Source organism: Stegodyphus dumicola, chromosome 5 (genome assembly GCF_044657685.1).
Source record: "Stegodyphus dumicola isolate Sdum_Otavi_A_Nest chromosome 5, ASM4465768v1".
Taxonomy (NCBI): Eukaryota; Metazoa; Arthropoda; class Arachnida; order Araneae; family Eresidae; genus Stegodyphus; species Stegodyphus dumicola.
Genome location: NC_140772.1, coordinates 200,634,228 through 200,655,752, shown reverse-complemented (window position 1 = coordinate 200,655,752; position 21,525 = coordinate 200,634,228). Strand labels below are relative to the sequence as shown.

General features: G+C 34.6%; 1 protein-coding gene across 5 annotated transcripts in view; it reads right to left on the bottom strand.

The window, feature by feature from the left end:
• LOC118189786 (G protein-activated inward rectifier potassium channel 3-like) overlaps positions 1 to 21,525 on the bottom strand; it is a 122,460-nt gene that overhangs the window by 42,044 nt on the left and 58,891 nt on the right. For 2 of the 5 annotated variants that reach the window (XM_085817536.1, XM_085817537.1), the window contains one exon: positions 386 to 474. The exons of the other annotated variants lie outside the window; for them this stretch is intronic. The gene's annotated coding sequence lies outside the window, so the exon portion shown is untranslated. The remainder of the gene's footprint in view (positions 1 to 385; positions 475 to 21,525) is intronic. 5 annotated transcript variants of the gene reach the window in all.

The window sequence follows — 21,525 nt, the reverse complement described above, 5'->3', positions numbered from 1 at the left end:
GATTGAGTAATCTAAGGTGGGAAAAGAACGAGTCACGCGAAGCAGACATTGCCATTCATCTTCGATAGGTAAAAATAACATTTCAGCTCATTTATGAAGAAAAATGCTTTGACATGTTTTTTCAAAAGACGTATTTTAAGAGGACAAGAAATTTTATATCATTACTTGTATGGAGTATAATTTGAATAAACTGTAAGAGGTATACATTGAATTGAATTTGGGAAAATTTAAAAACTAGCTTTATTTAATGTTAAAAATTTTAAAAGAGGTTTTTGGGCGATCGTTAAGGCCTTTTTAGATTTGTTTATGCCTTATTTAGAAAAATTTCAAAAATGCCAGTTAAAGTCGCAAACAGTTACTAGTAAAATAGTGTCAATATACGTACTATATTGATTTCCGTAGATGCTTCTCTTGTATAGTGTGGTTAACTAAGCATCATTGCATCATCCAGTCGTTCATTTATGCTTTCATCACCTATAAATTTATATTTTCGAAGTGTCAAATATTAACAACTATTTCTGGCAGAGCATACGCAGAAATATTCCTTTCATAAATTACAGAAATTCACCCAGCACCAATAAAAAAGTAAAAGTTTTATTTTCATCAAGGAATCTATTATCTTGCAGGAAAAATTCCATGAAGCATTCTAACAGATTAAAAATAAATAATATACGAATTGACAAATGCGTTGTAATAGAATGGTGTAAAGAAAAATGTATAATAAATCACAAAAGAGAGAAAAAAAAAAGATTATTTGGCAGTTTTAGATCCATAAATTTTATAATAAAAAGGTTTGATCGATTTTCAGTTACAGCATACTATTATTAGTAATATATCGTCATGATAAGTAAGTAGTCAAATTTCCTAATTTTATTGTTGGATAAACTGTTATTTCTGCAAGACTCTAAAATTACTTTCTACTGGTGTGGATAGAATGCTTCTCACATCTTCGACCAATCTTTCCGCAGAATTTTCTTGCACCACATTCGTTTCTTATCAACTTGTATAGAGAACCTGAATACAGAAACTTGTGTGCCAGCTTTATCATAAATTTACTGGCATCATGGAACAGAGCATCAGTCTGGCATTATTGATCTACAATTAATAATGAAACATAAAACCATTTAAAAATTTCTATACACATAAGAACTTCAAACTGCTACGAAAGTCACATGTACACAGATACCCCTTCAGGCTATCAGACGGAGTTCATGACGTCAGATCACATGGCCTTTTGAGCTTGCGTGGCCGTTCTTGGCCGTACAAGACCGTAGTCCAGGGCAATGAAAATTGCCATTTTTCGCCCAAGAGGCTGCGAAGCATGGAAACGCTTCTTGAGTCAACACCCAATGGCCAAAGTCGCATACAAAAATATAGTTAATTCTGTAGAATCATTTGCTTTACTTCCAAGCAGAAAACAGGGAAAATAAGCGATCTTCTCACAGGGATTTGAATCCCAGATTTCCCGACTGCTAGCCGGGCGTGTTTCCAACTACAACATAAAGGTAAGGGAGGAGAAAATTCTTTACGATTCTGTATTATAGGATTCGTGGTAAAATAAATTGAAAAATGCAGATCAAAGGAGACGAATTTCTTTAATTTTATTTTAATTATTATTATTATGGTTTTAAGTCTTACACTAATTTATTTATCAACTAATGCATTACAGGTTATGGTTCTTTTCTTACATATCTATTCGTAAGAAACATAACAAGCAATGGTCATTGCAAGTGTATAAAAAAATTATTCTGACCATTTTAAAGATATATATCACTCACCCAAGGCCTGCATCATAAACCACATCCAACAAGAAAGAAAGCATATAAAATACCTAATAAGAACATCTTATTAGGTATTTTTATATAAATAAAATACCTTCTTTATTTATTACATCTAATAAGAATGTATAATAAAAATACCTAATAAGCATATCATGTTTTGGCTCTTTTCAAGACAAAAAGAGCAAGTATTAAGAGGCGAATTATTGCTACAAGAAGAGACAACTGAAGAGCTAATGAAATTAGCAAATTTTACAAAACTTGCACCTATTAACAACTACAGAACAAATATCTCAAATCATCATACTCCAATGAATTTATTTAATACCAAAACATCTTAATAAAGTACTTACGGTATATCTTATACCAACGTCACAAATGTATCAGTAGTACAGAAGAAATTTCTGTGTGTTTCAGTAGACTATATGTCATAATCTCTCATCAGCCAAAGTAATGCTTGTTGTGCAGATCTAGATATGTAGCATGTGAGAACTATACTTAACAATGGTTTTAGAATTGGTATCTTTTTATACATATCTGTCAGCGATCTTCCCTATTTTAGATATTTAGAATTCTGCTGAGTTTTCAATCCTTAATTTTAAATAATAGGCTCTTTAAAAGAAGTTTTCTCATTTTCACTGATCCTTTAGTCTAATTTTCTCAGAAATGTGTATTAAGAGAACATTTATGCACAGACATATATTTTAATATCCATTCCGTACAATCAAATGCATAAAAATACAGAAATACGCATAACAATAGGTACTGTCATTTTTTTGTTACTCGAAATTTTTTCTATTCTCTAAAACAATCAAAGATGAAGTTATAAATTTTTAGAATATTTAGAACATATAATTTATAACAAAGACTTACCATGTTTACTGCAAACATAAATGCCAATTTTTTTGGGGGGGGGAGCAGAAAGCTATTGCGCCATAGACATAATTTATGCGTTTAATTCCCACATATATTATTACTATTTATTTCCAAGTAAAAAAAAAAAACTTCAAATGCATATTCCCTGAAATCAGTTACTGTTTATAAATCATTCCTTTTATGAGTATCAGGTATTAGAAAACTTGAAACATTTGCGAGTTTCCTCTACGTAAGGATGGCTGCTTTTTTTCCCTAACAAAATGGGGAAGAAGGAAATGATTTATTTTCTTGTGTTTCAAACAGCTTTGTGATTTATATACTTTATTTTGACACTAATAAACGTAAAAGAAGTTTATGTTATAGAAAAGTTTTATCTACGCATGTTGTTTACCTTTTCCATTCAAACGAAACGGAAAAGCACATTCTTTAAAGTGATGGAAGATATTCTTTAAAGCGATAGAAGATTGTGTTAGGTTATTTGAATAATGGCAAAACCACAAAGGTTATCTGTCTAAGAGCAGGGATGCCTTCGTAGATGACTTTCTGAGGGAAGCTGTTCGTATTCACGTTACACATAGGAAAACCTCGAAAATACACCACGCAGCGTGTCCGTTCACCCAGGATCAAACCAGGTTGAACTGTATTCAGCGGGTCTTAATCACTTGCCCACTATAGTGGGGGTATTATTTAAAACATTTTTCCAAGTTTCGCCTGTTTATTCTGCTATGAGGTGTAAGCATGATATGGTACAATAGGTGATGTTTTTTGAGTGAAATAAGTTAAACGAAAACTATCGCATAGTTACTCGAACAATAAATTTCTTTTTGCCTCAAATTTAAAAGAATATTTAACTTCGGAATAGTTAAACTTAAATGCTTGATATTACTTTGCAACTAATTCAACCTCCGATGTACTTTTATAGTGTTGAATTTGTACAATAGTTAGTGCTTGAAACATTTGGTTCAATCCCTGACGAGGCTATAGTTAAATTTTCGAGATCCCCCCCTCCCAATTGATAAGAAACTCACGGATTTTCACTTACTTTGTCTTCACTTTATGGAAATTGAAGCACAGAAATATATTTAATAAATACTATAAAATTCAAAATTTATATAGAGCTCAGCAAATTAAAAAAAGGTCTACAGAACTTTACTAATTTGAGGAAAAAGAGTGGACAGTAAAACAATTTATATCCCTCGAAATAGCCTAGTGAATACATATATTTGCTAAGTGTTTGCGGGAAGCAGTTGTCGAAACTATGCCAAGTCTTTGTAAAGATGCTGGAAGCAGTCTTCGAAACGATTTTTTCTCAGCTTTTCAAAATGATTCGCCACAAAATAGAAGACGAATTACTGTTTTTTCAACTTGGATTTTAAAGTTGGAAATAAGAAAATACCGGTTGGAGGCAAGTTAAGGAAAATATTAGGTATGTTTTAGAGAGTTAGCACATCATACTTAGATCTGTATATTTGTTGAATTTTGGGCCAAAAATTCCAAAACAACAATAATTATTTGAGTCGCTGCATACTGTGGTACAAAATCCATGAATTAGCTCTTCATAGTTCCAGTTATTAAGCCGGAAAACACCCATAATAATCTTTGTTGATCGTTTAATTAGTTTGTAGTGATTCTTGGTACACAACACCATGCTGTTGTTGTCTTGTCCATATTACATGGAACAACGGCTGTCAGAACCCACTCCGAAGAAAGGTTGGACTTTTATTTCCCACTCCTGGTTTTGAGGAAGAGCACCCGGGGGGGGATCCGGGGTTTACCACTCCTCTCCCTTTCCACCAATCCACACGAGAGGACTTTCGGCTCGTATTTAGTGTGTCGCCAGGCCGCACCGACACTATACATTTACAAACATCCATGTCTTCTCCGGGATTCGAACCCAGGCCCTTCGGTACCGTAGTAGGTTCCCCTAACCATTACACCGTCTGGGCGACTACACAACGCCATAGTATCGAAGAAAGCAGTAAACATTATCTAATTTTGGATCGACCTTTGCATAGTCATATCTTTCTTTCTTTAGAGTTTCAGTCACTTGATTATTCAGCTATTTACATATCAAAAGCATACATCCATGTTCCACCATTGGTAACTATGGGTATTATAGAGTACTTTTCTTCCAGAAATATCTCTTTACCATTTGAATACGTCGTCGTTTTCAAAAAAATTTCTGCATTTTTGGACCAATTTGAGAAGTCACGTATCAGAAGCACAAAAGATTTTCAGATTTGCTTGACAGGGTACAAGTGATATAAGAAACTATTAAACTCTTCCTTGAACTTTTAAATGACTATCGGTAAACGCCAGATTTCTGATTTAATTGACATGTTGCTTGTCGAAGTTTATCTTCAACATAATTTGTTGGTGCTATCTTGCAGCAATCGATTAAATTCACATCGGAACAGTAAAAATTAGTAACCACCAACGTTTAGATGATGGAATGAGGTGGCGAATTGTGGGGAGGCTAGAGGCAGGCCAATCACAAGTCCAGATATGCAAAAAAGTTTAATTTAACGCCCAGCGTCGTGTGTAACCTATGGAAACAGTTCTAGGATACTGGATCCATCGAGAGAAAGTCTTGGTAAAGTCGTCCAAGAGCAACGACGGCTAGAGAAGATCGCTCTTTGTCCATTTTGGGCGTTATTTGTCCATCACTATTTGGGCGAAACAGAGGGGCTAGAGCTTCTCAGCTCTCTCGGGACCTGTATGCAGCCACAGGAAACCGTGTAACAAGAGTGACTGTTTTTCAAAAGACTGAATGAGAGAGGGTTGTTTGTCAGAAGATCGGCTGTTTGCGTCCAGCTCACGTCTACGGACAGGAAAGTCCGATTAGCATGGTGCAGGCAGCATGGTGATTGGAGTACAGAGCAATGGGCGGCCGTTCTGTTCACCGGCGAGTCCCATTTTTGCCTAAATACCGATTCTCGCCGTACTTTCATATGGAGAGAGCCAGGGACCCGTTACCTACACTCCAATGCCCGCGAAATCAACAATGATGGCGGCGACGATGTGATGATCTGGGCAGGCATCATGTTGGATGGCCGCACACCTCTCCACGTCTTTGACAGAGGCTCTGTGAATGTTCATCTTACAGGACGATAACGTGAGGCCACATAGAGCTCTTCTGGTCAACGAATTTCTAGAGAATGAGGATATTCGCCGTATGAATTGCCAGCCAGGTCTCCAAACCTCAACCCCATACAGCATGTCTGGGACGCTCTGGGGACGGCATTTGCAACTGGCAACCCCCTCCGAGAACTATCCAGGAACTGAAAACAGCGTTGCTGAATGAGTGGGACCAATTGCCTCAAGCACTGATAAACTGCCTTATTTCCAATATGACATCACGCTGCGAGGCCTGTATGGCTGTAAGAGGGGACCGTACCCCCTGTTAACCGATTTCTTTTGTGTCTTCTGCAACCGCTGTTTCAGACCTTCAGACTCCCATGAGAGTTACACAGGAACATGTGTGTCTATAATAACTGTCGAATGTTTATTTCGTTTGTATTATATCAACCTATGTTCACACCAAATTTTATTAAAATCTGTTCAGTATTTCTGGAGAGATCGTAGATCAAATATTAAAACTCTCTGAATTTCTTACACCAGTGTATTTTAGTAGTATTTGCTATTTACAAAAAAAAAAAAAAAAAAAAAAAAAAAAAAAAAAATCTGAAATTTTTCAGATTTTAAATTACGTCCAAAGGGGCGTTTTTTTAACGTTTTGAGTGTTACCTTTATTTATTAAATATCATGTTCTTTGCACTTAAACCATAAAATTCAGTTCAAGAGCAATATCGCAAAATAACGTTAAATTAAGCATATCTTTAGAATTTCCGATATACACAGTCTCGCGAGCTGGAGATAAAAGTATTTTTTCTCTATATAACGTTGCCATTTCTCGCTTTTAAAGCATTGAGTTTGTAAATCAAAAATTCGTTAAAGTTTTACAAAATATAAAATCTATAATAAAACAAATTCCAAATTTGGGATTTCAGATGCCCATATTCGCAGTAGGATTTCGTCATTCAAAATTCGATGGCTCTATGTACCATTGTTTTATCACAATGCGAGAAATATACAATCATTTATGCAGATTTTTCATTATTTAATTTCTTCAAATATAATGCAGGACTCTAACATTTTGTGGCAACAGTTTGAAAAGTGAACCGACGTTTATGAGTCCGACGCAAAATGCCAAAACGAAAGCAATAGTCCTTCGGGACTGAAATCCCTTTGGACTAAAAAAAAAAAAAAAAACCCAATTTTTATTTAAAATCCGCAAAATATTACTTGTGTCTTTTTCTGGTTGTATGGATAAAATATTATGATAGTTAAATTTTATGATTTAAAATAATTACCTTCAACGAATATGAGAGTGTAGCAGTTAATTTGACTGTGTAAAAGAGGCATTTAAAAACTGACGCATTCAGTTTAAAAAATATTAAAAAAAAAAAAAAAAAAAAAAATCTGAAATTTTTCAGATTTTAAATTACGTCCAAAGGGGCGTTTTTTTAACGTTTTGAGTGTTACCTTTATTTATTAAATATCATGTTCTTTGCACTTAAACCATAAAATTCAGTTCAAGAGCAATATCGCAAAATAATGTTAAATTAAGCATATCTTTAGAATTTCCGATATACACAGTCTCGCGAGCTGGAGATAAAAGTATTTTTTTTCTATATAACGTTGCCATTTCTCGCTTTTAAAGCATTGAGTTTGTAAATCAAAAATTCGTTAAAGTTTTAAAAAATATAAAATCTATAATAAAACAAATTCCAAATTTGGGATTTCAGATGCCCATATTCGCAGTAGGATTTCGTCATTCAAAATTCGATGGCTCTATGTACCATTGTTTTATCACAATGCGAGAAATAGACAATCATTTATGCAGATTTTTTATTATTTAATTTCTTCAAATATAATGCAGGACTCTAACATTTTGTGGCAACAGTTTGAAAAGTGAACCGACGTTTATGAGTCCGACGCAAAATGCCAAAACGAAAGCAATAGTCCTTCGGGACTGAAATCCCTTTGGACTAATAAGCAAATTTAAAATTATTTTCGTCATAAAGTATCCAGTTATTTATTTGTGTATGTGTGAGTGAGTGAATATATGGATGCGGTCAGTCCAGCTTCTGTACTGAAAAACATGCTGTATTTTAAAAAAATAGTGTTACCTTTTCCAGCACATAACTAAACCTAAGATTTTTGTACTCGGTTGCACCTGAAGTTCGAAGTTCGATCTGTATATCACTACATAGCCCTATTCTGTTTTTTGACATTATCGGAACTGAGAAAAAGTAAGACAGAGCAAACAGAAAAACATAAATACCAACCTCCACACTTCACATATACCTGAGGAGAAACGATTAGATAATAGAAGGAGATTTCGCACTCACGATGTGTTATCTTACAATCATATTTTTCTTCTAACATTCGGTTATTGCACAATATTGAGACATGAATCATAGCTTGAAGTATGCGTGGAGTCGCTTGACAGGTTTCTTTTTTGCTGATAGATGTTTACAAGCAGAAAATGTAAAATTTATATGCATTTCTATTTCAGCCCATGGTACTCTAGTCTTCCTTGCAGCATGGTACTCTAGTCTTTCTCCTAGTACGCAATTTTATGAAAATTATCCATTGTACTTTTTAAAGACTGCCCTTCGATTGGAAATAAATGTAGGTTATTCATATGTGGTTCAATCCGCAAGGGCATTTGGCTAAAGACAGGGATGTCTTCATTCTTTGTGGAGGATTTTCTAATGCAAACTGGCTAATATTCTCGTTACTCATGGGGAAAACCACGATAAACAAACATGCAGCCAATCCGCTCGCTGGATTTGATCTTGGGTTGAACTCCCAACATTCAGCGGTCTTCCCCACATGGCACTAGCAGGACGACTGGGAACTGAACTCAGGACTTGCTTTCCTTTTGGATACTTGCATACTGACTCAACAACTCACACTCGACAGGTTCGAATCTCATTTTTCCCTGATTTCGCTACTTATATCAAATTTGATACAAAATGGAATTTCCCAAACAACTCGGTTAGCATAATAAAAAGTGGCAGGTGCTAATTAACAGCATAATTAAAAATGGAACGTAATTACCTCTTATTCAATGTCTAATTGTGTATTTTAATTTGAACATTTGATTATATATATATTTTTCTAATAGCAGATTGTGAACCCAGTCCATTAGTGGCCAGATGTGGCCATCCAAGGCCAGATGTGGTGGTCTCTTTATTATTAAAGAGGCACCTAATAGGTGGGCCACCATCACCTCCAAAGAAGGGGACGGACAGTTACAACCATGCCTTCTTCGTGATTCGAACCCAGGCCCTTCAATCTCGCAGTCAGGCTTCCCTAACCCCTATAACTTCTGGGCGGCCACATTTGATTATATAAAATACGTTAAAATCTTGTTAATTATTAAAATTTTATTTCACATAAAACAATGTAAACTTTTGAATACAAATAATCTACTGATCAAAATGCAATATAAGATGATATTATATGTTCTAACATTTTTATATGTTCTAACGTTTTTTATATTCTAAACTGCGACTGCGCAGACGAGAACAGTCTCTGCATGTTTCGGTTGGAGATCTTACAGACTTTCTTCTAAACTTTTTCTCTTGTCTGCAAAAGATTCAATATAGAATAGCGTCTGCTAATGAGCTACACGACAGAAATATTGATGCAATTGTTGATTTTACAACAGGAGAGCTTTGCCATGCATGCCCGGATACTGATTTTGGATCACACATCCGAAAAATTATGACATTAATTCTCTGTCTTTCCAAATGTTAGTACACGTTTCCATAAAGTTAAAAATATTCATCTTTTACTCTTTCCGCTTTATTTTCCTACAAATTTTTATATCTTTTAAAAAATATCCCGTACCGATGTACTTACAGATACTGAAATTTCTATTTTAATACACTGCAATATGATGGCAACAATGCGAATGACATCAATTTTTCGATTTCGTATAGTATATAATATATGCATGTAATAATTTAAAAAATGCGTAGATGAAGGCACTGGAACTTGAACAGCTTACAATACTGCACAGATGACCGAGAAGATCGTAGTGACTTGAAGGTGGCAGAGTGGAAAGAATAATGACGCTATTTAGCACAATGTATTTTGAAAATTCACAATCTTTATTTTTTTTACGCATATCAAATCATTCTTTTTCAGACAAGATGTTTCGTAATTATATTTGAATACAGCAAGTTGCATTTTGAAGTACGACGTCGTTTTAAGCAAGTAAGCGGCAGCAGCCTACATTAAAAGCGTCTCGCCAGCAGAAGAGCTAACGTGGAGGAGGGAAAGAGTTACAGTACTTTCAGAGGAAGAAGGTTGGGAGTGGAAAAGTTTCAGTTCAGAGTTTTGGTTTACAATTAATTTGATTGGACAAGAGGTATCTGCATTAAAACGTTACACAAGATAGAAAAATCTGGAACTCGCGAGAAGAGACGAATTCAGGGGTAGATCACCAAATCTAGAATATCAACCCTGAGGTCGCAAATTATTTCCCGAAACAGCCATCACACCCTGTTACATCCCACATACATGTAATGAAAAAGACGTAGCAATGTTGATGTCATAGAAAGTAGATCCATATTGAAGAGGAAACTTGGCAGCCGAGTAAGATTAAATATTCAGCTTTATTTCAATTGATATTTGCAGTCACAATTTACTTGGCACTCTAACCGTGCCTATTCAAGAACATCTACGTTTTCATGCTGCTGCGATAGGAAGAGAGAACAGAAAGAAACAGCGTCTTAACGGAAAGAGAGGTAGAAGCTAAAGTGCGCAATTATCCAGTATGGCTCACGAAGAGAAGATTTTGGTTATAAAGAGAAAAGTTTCAGTTTTCGTAATTCTGAGTTCTTATACGAATTAGCTACTTCATCTCCGTTACGCAAGCCAAGTGCCATAGAGTAATTTAGAAATGACGCAGTCCAGAAACGTTATTACTATTTTCAGAATACAGAGAGGAAATACCCAAATTAAAAATGTTTAAGAAAGAGGCTATTGGTAAATTAAATTATAAAGCTGATTTGCAAGTTTTTTATATTATATATATATATAAGCTCACGAAGCAGTTATTTGCTTTCTTATCATTTATATGTCTTCTAGAGTAGCGTTTTTATTTTCAAGATCTTTCCTTTTGCTTTCACAACTTGGCTTAATTTTAGAAGCAAGCAGCAATGGAACGCAATTAAAAAAAAAAAACGATGTTTGCTAATGTTAACTTATTCGTTTTCTGATAAACACAATGTCATTGTTGCTGATTGTGCAAAGATGTTTGGAATATTATTTTTATTAATGTTTTAATCTTATATTTACTAATTCAAAATTTATCGTGTTTTCGTAAATGGAGGTAAAAAAATGTATAGATAAATTAACTCGTAACCTTTAGGAGGATATGGTTTTTTAATTATGGCAAAGCACGCATGGGCTATCTGATTAACGGAAGTGATGCCTTCGTGGAGGACTTTCTAAGGAAAACTGGCTCATATGCACGTTACACATGCGGAAAGCCATGAAAATGTCTATGCAGCTAACCCGTTCGCCTGGAATCGAGCCCAGTCGGAACTACCAGTGTTCAGTGATTTTACCGCTTGGTTGGATTGCCCCAACTTTAGGAACGTTAGTAATCTAAGCTTAGTTTGAACCATGAATCTCAAGAATGCAGTTTCAGAAGTATTAATTGACAGTTCTTTCCATCAAACTTAAACAAAATCATAACAAGTTATCCATTAAAAACTATTCTATCATTAAAGATAACAAACAAACAAAAAAACAAAAAGGCAACAAAAAATTTAATTTTTCATTGCATAAGCGGAAATGTAACACTCCAGTTAAAAAATAAACAAAGGCTTTGCCGCAACTTTCAGATATACCTGCCGATGCCATTATCTCTTCTACTTGAAAGACTGATCTGCTTCATGCATTAGGTTTGAAGATTTCTCGTTGCTTAATATCTGTCTTTCTGCGGCAAAATCAAAAGAAATATCAAATAGTAAATAAAACACCATTGTTATATACAGATTCGAATTTCAACCGACCTGATTCTAATCTCTTACCTTATCGCAGAGTAGGTTATTTTTAAGCTTTCTGCCACGAGATATCTGCGATCTCTTAAGGAATGAGATTTACAACATTGGTTTATTAGGCACTCATTCCATGGAAATTTCTTCTGTAAAGTATTTGCTAACCAAAAGTTTGTTACTATCTAGTTACGAAAAAATGGAACACCCCGCTGGAACCCTTTTATACCTGATTTGTTTCCCAAGTAGATTGAAAATAAATTTCTGAAATTGCACTTGCTTCAAAGTGGATCGGATTGAAACTGTAATTAGTTAATATTAAAAACTTATTCTAATTAAATTTTCAGCTTCTGTTTCAGATAAGTTTCAGACCTGTGTAGAAGTTCTAGACTTATATTTTCGATGCGCTACAAAAGAGAAATTTTACTTAACACGAAAAAAAGTCGAAATTTTACTTGCTGGAAAACCTCAAAATCTGCTTTACGAGACTTTGGGTGTTATTTTAATAAATGATATTTTCTGACTTAAAAATTGGTTTAGCTTATTTAAATAAGGCAAAACACACGAAGGCTACCTATGTATGGGAAGGAATGCCTTTGGAAATGATTTTCTAAGAAAAACTAGCTCTTATTTACGTTACGGTCTTACCAACAGCCGAGCGGTAAAGTTGCTGAACACTGGTTGTTCGGTCCGAGGTTCGAATCTCGCGAACGGACTGGCTTCGTGGTTTCCGCCATGTGTAAAGTGTATACGAGCCAGTTTCCCTTAGAAAGTCCTCCAAGCAGGCATCCCTTCTCTTCACAGATTGTCCTCGAGGCTTTGCCGTAATCACATAAACCAAACCAAACTTATCTCGCTACACAAGCGAATAATCACGGAAACGCCCATAAAGCCAGGTATAAAAGGGTTCCAGCGGGGTGTTCCATTTTTTCGTAACTAGATAGTAACAAACTTTTGGTTAGCAAATACTTTACAGAAAAAATTTCCATGGAATGAGTGCCTAATAAACCAATGTTGTAAATCTCATTCCTTAAGAGATCGCAGATATCTCGTGGCAGAAAGGTTAAAAATAACCTACTCTGCGATAAGGTAAGGATTAGAACCAGGTCCGTTGAAATTCGAATCTGTATATAACAATGGTGTTTTATTTACTATTTGATATTTCTTTTGATTTTGCCGCAGAAAGACAGATATTAAGCAACGTGAAATCTTCAAACCTAATGCATGAAGTAGATCAGTCTTTCAAGTAGAAGAGATAATGGCATCGGCAGGTATATCTGAAAGATGCGGCAAAGCCTTTGTTTATTTTTAAAAATCAAACCTGGTTGAACTAGCAGTGTTCTGGGGACTTAACTACTCTATTGCTGGTGTTTCTGACGTGAGTGAGAAGCCTATGATGCTGTAAGTTTTTCTTTCTGGCTGTTACATACTCGGTGATTATTTAGTGAAATGTAACGAGCCAGGTTTTGGGGATAGAATTAAATTCCTTATTGTATATAATTTGTTTTTCGTGCCGCCTTCTATCTCCACGAATAGATGAAGTAAGAATTTGTTAAGTTTAAAGCAACAATTTGATATCAAGCAAAAGTAATACTATAAATCTTAATTGTTTGATTTTCTGCTATCGTTGTGTTCATTTTAGCTTCCTAAGTTTATAGTAAAAACCGAGACGAAATTTTTTCTTGCAGGCTTAAAGGTTAGACTAATTTAAATTAAGTTTAAGCAGTTTGGAGCTCAACGTTGTACGACCATCAGTGCCTTCTCAAGATTTTTCAAACTTGAGTAAATGATAAGGTAAAATTTTGCATTAGTTTTAGAAACCTCAGTAAAAGGTATAAAATTTGGATTTTATCTGAAAAAAAAATTGACAAAAATGTTTAATTTAAAAATTTCAGATCATGTTCAGGAGTCGCACATAAATCGGAAGTGAAATAAAACAAAACAAAAGAGAAACACTCCAAAGTGAAACTTAAAATTAGCAGAGCAACAACCTTGAGTTTGCCGTAGATTTAGTCCAAACTCAATCGATTTAGAATGCAAACTTTCCCATACTGGCAAGGAAACAGGAACAGGCCCCTCTTCATCAGGAGCAAAGGAATCAGCAAGAATGGCATATAGCGGGCCGCAACGTCGTAAACTTACAAAAAACACACGCTGGGTCACTGGGGCGAAAACGGAAGCGCGGAAAAAACGGTTTCCGCGAAAGTCAGTTCACACCAGGTCGCAAATTTTCGCTATAAAAGTTATCATATGCGAAACTTAGATGGATTCTCATATCGGAAATTTAGGAAAAAACATTTTGTGCTGTATTTTGTCTTTTAAAAGTTTTTTTAGGTTAATATGGAACCAATTTCTGCTACATTGAAACATATTTTACTTCTTGGTTTACGTAGGAGAAGTAGAGAACAGTGGTGTATATTAATAAGTGAGAAATAACTGCAGCAACGAGATGCAAATAATTTAATTAAAGAAATGCGCTGGAATGACACCGAAATTTCTTTTAATTGCTTTCGCATGACGCTTTATCAGTTTGACGAATTTCTAGCCGTCGTTGTACCCTTCCTACAAAAGCAGAACACTACAATTTTGTCAGAATATCGCAGAAAAGAATCACTTGGAAGACAGGAATAAGATATGCCAGAAAATGATCGTTGCGTATACCTAATTTACTTTATGAATTTTGTTGATTGATAATTAAAAATACTTAACTGCATATTTTGATTTTAGAGAGTGAATGTTTCGTGGGGTAGAGCACCATAAAACGTGTTTCATGATGTATGAACTTCCCTTAATATAAATACTTTAATTAGTGTAAATAAAAATTTATATTTTATTTAATTGTATGTAGGATTTTAAAAATAAACATCACACTTGGAAAAAGGAAGCAATTACTTAAAAAAGTTAATAGACAATAGAAATTAAAAAAGTGTTTTAAAAACATAGTTTTTTCTTTACGTAGATACTTTTCATCTTAAATGTAACTATAATTACTTCAATTAGTCATTCATATATTAATGAAGAGCCACTGTCTAAAGTTTTATTTTATAAAGTCATTTTTGTCTACAAGTCATTGAAGTAATTGCATATTATATAATATTTCTTTTTCTATTTTAAAAATTGAATTACACAATTAATAAATTTGCTAATGTTCATGCAAGTATTCTTTAAACTAATAAAAAACTGTTATCAAGACTAAACCTCTGGCTAAGTTTTTACATAAGACGACTGGAAAGTGCACATGCATATTTAGAGAAACAAACACGAAGCCATTAAAATGCCCAGAAGTAATCCATAAAATCAGCTTCTATCTAAGGATAAATTTCATCTTATGTTAAATGTTCCATACTGGCAAGCTTCCTTTCTGTGTAAATAATAAATTTCTTAGTTTTTTAATAGTCGTTACCAGTTATTTAAAACTAAAAACTCACAAAACTTATAAAAATTAGATAAAACAGCAACTTTATACTAATGCCACTATCGCTTTTCTTAGTCTGACTTCAGACGAAAAAGAATCGGATAAGAGTAGTCAGATCATCTTATGAATTATGCCAAAGGCTCGTTGTTATAAGAAAAATGATGGCGAAAATTACGTTTATAATCAGTGAAAAATGAATAAAAACTTTTTTTGCACAAAAAAAATAGAGCTGCGGTAAATAAAATTTTAGTACATCCTCAACATCATCAAAGGTGGGAAAAGCGAGGACCGAACCATCTAATATGCACGGTGTCCGCCGATAACATCGCGGCAAAAACATCGCGGACGAAAACGTCGCGGAGAAAACAACGCAAGGCGAAAACGTCGTGCTACAAAACATCGTGGGAGAAAACATCGCAAAGAGAAAACATCGCAAAGAGAAAACATCGCAGTCCTAAAACATCGTGGTACAAAATAGCGTCGTCGAAAATAAAGCGGTTCAAAAACATCGCAGTTTAAAAACATCGTCTTCGAAAATATCGTGGTAAAAAATAAAGTATCTACAAATCATCGCATGACGATAACATCGCAGACATGCTTTTTTCATACATGCTTTTTGCAAACATGCTTTTATAACTGTAAATGAATATTCCTATAATGATTTGTGAGCGCAAGATGCAAAGAAGGATAATTTTTACTTTCACATTTTTTATTAATTAATAAATTTTTGCTGAAAAAGTAATAAGGAAACTTAAGCATAGAAAATTAAATACAACTTATAGCTTATACTTTTCATGAAAAATTACCAGTAAAAACTTTTTTAAAAATGATTTATTAATGGCATTTGTTAGTTAACTATGTCGGTTTAAAATTCTATTAATTGCTATAAGTTGCATGAATTTGCTCTGCTTAGGTTTCCTTATTACTTTTTCAGCAAAAATTTATTAGTTAATAAAAAAAAAATGTGAAAGTAAAAATTATCCTTCTTTCCATTTTGCGTTCACAAATCATTATGGGAATATCCATTTACAGTTATTAAAGCATGTTTGCGAAAAGCATGTATGAAAAAAAGCATGTCTGCGATGTTATCGTCATGCGATGATTTGTAGATACTTTATTTTTTACCACGACATTTTCGACGACGATGTTTTTAAATTGCGAAGTTTTCAACCGCTTTATTTTCGACGACGATGTTTTAGAACTGCGATGTTTTCTCTTTGCGATGTTTTCTCCCACGATGTTTTGTAGCACGACGTTTTCGCTTTCCGTTGTTTTCTCCGCGACGTTTTCGTCTGCAATGTTTTTGCGGCGATGTTTTCGGCTGTAACCAATATGCACACCACAAGCATCTAATATGTTTTGAAAGATCTCAGTATGTTACCTCCGCGCTAGGATGTCTTACGTGGAGTTTTCAGACTTCACTTTCAGGAAACCGAACAAGCATCTGTTCTACTCTGAAAGTAGTGATAAATTTTTCTATAAATATTTTTTTAATTAAATACCATAATCGTCTCTGGAGACACTTGAAACCACAATCTTTGACAAAGCCAACGCCTTATCCATTAGGCAACAGAAGCAACATTAAATTGATGTAAATTTTAATTCAAAATTTCGGATTCCGAAATCCATCACGTTTTTCTCGCAACAATCTATTGCTTTAGACTGCTGTGTAAAAATGATCAACCATATCTCATTTACAGTCAATAATTAAGGTTTACTACTCTTAATAAACTTGAGAATTTTTCTTTAAATAATTCATTAAGATTTTGCCTTATGTATTTTTAATTATCATCTGAAATTTTTATTAAGATTAACCCATCTGACTTTACGTTTTCCTCAAGAATTTTTGAACTTATATTCATTTAAAAACAGTGGTATAAACCGGACATTTGAAACCAGACATCTGAAACTGACGAGGCAAGCGGCGAAAAATTGAATCAACTCGCGCGGTCTCCAGTCGTTAGGAATATTCAGCCTCTGACCTCGTTTCTGTTTGGTTACCGCTTTCCGACCGAACGCGTGATCGCGATGGTGTGAATTGGCCTTACTGTTGTAAAGTGGATCAGAAGGTAGTGGATTTAAAAATTAAGTTAGTTGAATATTAAAAGCGTTAAAAAGGAATTGGATGGAACTTAAAATCATTAACTTATAAGGTATTTCTCCCGCGTTCTTAGCATGCGTTCGTGGTATAATAGTCAGCACACTCGGCGCGTATTCGAGAGGTCCGTGGTTTGAGTTCCGGCGAGGACTTAACTGATTTTTCCTGTCTCCTGCTTCAAAAATAACCTAATGTATTTACAGTGGCGCTCAAACTAAAATAGTTGGTGGATGATGATTCTTCACCACCAGGATTTGGCGATTAGGGTTCCCTATTCCCAGTCATCCTTTAAAATGGGGAGTAAGGTATTTCTCCGCCTTCTTATGTATCTACTGTGGCGCCTAAACTAAAATAGGTGGTGGATGATGATTCTTCACCACCAGGATTTGGCGATTAGGGTCCCCTATTTCCCAGTCATCCTTTAAAATAGGGTGTAAGGTATTTCTCCCGCCTTCTTGGCATGCCTTCGTGGCGCAATGGTCAGCACAATCGGCGCGTATTCGAGAGGTCCGTGGTTCGAGTCCCAGTGAGAGCATTGTTCATTATTCACGTCTTCTGCTTTCAAAATATCCTAATTTCTGTACAAAGTAAACAAGATAAATCTTTGTGAATGTAAAAAGCTTCAAACAAATCCAATTCACGAATGGAAGTTTTGGATAATTTATGCAGACCCAAAGTCAAAATTATGATTAGCTATCGAAGACATTTTAATTTCGGACTTAAGATTCGTGCTGCTTGATTCGAAACTATGTGGCTCTTTTAGTTTGGCTTATACCTCAAACCACACTGGCAAGATATGCTATAAATTCCCCAAGAATGTTCCATATTTGATTCTCAAAGATTCCATTTCTGACTTTAATTCTTGGGGAATTTATAGCATAAGAGCATTAAAGTTTCTTATCAAGGAGGACGAATTTTATGTCCGAAAAGGGTAAATTAACAAGTCTTGAACAATATATAATATTTTTTTTGCCTAATTTTACGTTTGAATTTTATCTAGTAATTAGTTTCGATGCCGATGTTCTGTGAAAACTTCTCGAAGCCTAGGCACTTGAAACTCTGCAAGCAAGAAACATATGCTCAACAAATGTATAAAATGCACCAGATATCGAAATTACGCTACATACTTCTAGAATGAGTATTTGGTACCAAAGTTATTGAAGTCGGAAGATTAAAGAAGTAGTAACTTTACAGATGAGGCATGAACTGAATGGATATTATGCACTTTGATAAAATAATTCTTTACTATTTTTATTGAAATTATTGATATTTCGACAGCTAGTATGCTAGTTCATAAATAGTATAAGTTTTCTTGTATTATTTACAAACTAGCATACTATCCGATGAAATATCAACAATATAATATTTTAAGAATATGCCTTAAGCCACTATGGGTTCACTCAGCCAATACATAGAATAATGTATAATTTAAGAAATTAATTAACATTGATACCATTGTGAAGCATTTGGAATCTTATTATCACACTGGCCAAAACAAGATTGTCGTTGTTGGTGTTGTGACTTTTCTCAACTGACTGGCAGTAATATCAGAACAAGCCCCACGAAATTCATCGTGGTAAAGAGTACAAGATTGCGCCTGTCGTTGACAAGAGCCTTGAGAACCATAACAGGTGACAGCAAGACTTTGCTCAGTTTCGCCCCAATTTTGATGGAGAGCATCTCGGGGGGGGGCACGGGTTCCAGGGTATCCCACTCCTCTTACCCTACCAGCAATTTCTCGATAGGACTTTTAGCTCGCTGCATACTGAGAGTGCCCCCATGCCGCAAGGATACTATGCATTTACAAACATTCATCCCTCCTCCGAGATTCGAACCTGGGGCCTTAGGTACCGTAATAGGCTTCCCTAACCACTATACCGTCTGGGCAGCTCAAATTAATTTTATATATTTGTTCTGTTTGTAAATTCTTAATTTTTCTTTCCTATGCTTTTCAAGCGCTCATTCCAAAAACAAGTAATTAATTGACGTTAAATATCAAGCAGGTACAGTCGAAAATTTAACAGTTTGGGATCCTCTGCTAATACTAAATTTGAGTTGAAGTTGTTACTCAGCCAGCAAGACGAATTTGCTCTTACACAGTGTTAAGTAATTAATTTACTTTCGTTATTAATTTATTTTAGTTAGGATTTATTAGTGGGGAGCTTGCATCAGTTCAGTATGTAAAAGTCAAACTGTGGCTCATTCGTTTTACTTCTTCGTTTTTCATTTGCTTATTCCCCTCCTGTTGAAAAGCTGGATATTACATCAATAACTAGGTTCAAATCAAGGCCTAGGCGGATAAATATCGTATGCAGTTTCGTGACTGTAATGTCTTTAGAGAATGTATTAACCTAAAAATTTATGAACGCGACCCTCGGATTTTGTCTACAAAGATAATTTTAATCGAAATTAGGACAGAGCTGGTCACTCATGATATTAAAAAAAGCAACAGTACGTGTATTGCTGTCGAGATTCAAACTTGATTTTGGTAACTGTAGTCGTAAGAGCTCCATACGCAGATTAGTAAATAATTACATGCGCCAGAATTTATGAATTTAAGTTTTAACATCGACAACTGCAATACTTTATCTCGCAGTCTAAACATAGCTGACAGAGAAGATATATTTTGCGAATTACTCCTTTGTTCTGAGATAAAAAAATATACTAAAAAAGTTTGGAGTATAATCTATTTCTGACAGTCTCTTAGGTTTTTATTACTTTCGACGCCACTGGAGTGTCTACATTTTAAAGGAAAGTACAGCATTTCAAACAAAATTTGACGCGACTGATATGACTACTAAAACGACGCGACGGACGAAAAAAGTGCTAAGTTGAAATGTTTTATTTATTGTTTGGAATACGTTTGGAATCTGTTTATGATGTTCTGAGTGAAAGGTTTTTTGGGCGATATCCTTTCCTTTGCGCAAGATGTGGCAATTAAGATTTTATTAGATCATTTGAGAGGGTAGAATGAGAGCAGTAATAGTTTTATAAAACGCTGTCTGTCAATCTAAATAACACTAATAACTTTTTATATTACATAAAGGGTCCGCTAAACTATTTTTCGCTTAAACTATTAGGATCGTATTTAGACAATAGAAATGTGAAATATTCTGTCATGAAAGACAAAGATAGAGAGGTACTTAAAAAGACGGACATTATATCGTTTAGCTCGATCAGATTCATCTCGCGTGGTATTTAAGTTTAAAATGTTGAGCGTTCGCCAAGTGTTTCGTTTCAATCTTCAAGTGTTTTGTTCGTTCAATGGTTAAGGAAACGCAATTCGATGGTTATATAAGACTAAAGATGTCATCCTGCAGAGTTCTCTAAGGGAAATCGGGTCATATTTACGTTTCACATGAGGAAAACCGCCATTGCAATCAACTTGTTTGCTGAGATTTAAGCGCAGGTCGAGGTAGCAATTTTCAGTGCTCTTATCTATTCTGACAATAGTATTTATTATAGGACAGTCAACCAATGGGATAACTGAAGGCTAATTTTAATTGATATAGAGAAAATTTTGTACATAACTATTATCGGAAGTCCTATGGGAACGTGAAGAAAATTATGCATGTTAGTCATAGACATGCTTAGTAATTTTAATTTTATTGAAGTCTAAGATGTAATCAATTTTTTCATTAAAAATAACCACATATATTTTACAGGTATGTGTAAGTAAGGCAATATATATTTTACAGGCAAAGGTAAAAAGAATTAAACCATACGTTAATTATATTTGAATCCATAAGATCATGGACATAGCAGGTTCAAGTTAAATATTACAATTCAGCATTATAGTATGTTCCTTCGAAGATATGACCCATTTTTAGGAAATGCAAGAAATGAACATAGTTTGCCGACCATTATAGTTATAAAATAAAGAACGAGTAGTTAGAAATAGGAATAGGTGCAGCTACAGGACTAAGAGCTCATAAAAAAGGACTAATAAAGCTCCAGGACTACGTTTGTACAAAATCAAGTTGCAAGAAATAACATTCTTACGTCTTAGCTTACAAAAGACAGTGGTAACGCCTAACATACTGTATTCATGCAGGTGCTTGATTCCTTCATAGAACTTATGTTTCGGGATACTATTGTTGATGTTGTTGTTGCTTATCTTCAAACGTCTGACAAAGGAAGACAAGATCCGAAAGTCAGTTGATCCTAAGAAAGTCTTTCGAAATACTGAACAGGTCTATGTTTACGGTTTGATGAGCGTTTCTAGTGCTGTTAAAATATACACCTCTGAACTAGGGTTCCCACCTCTCCCGGAAT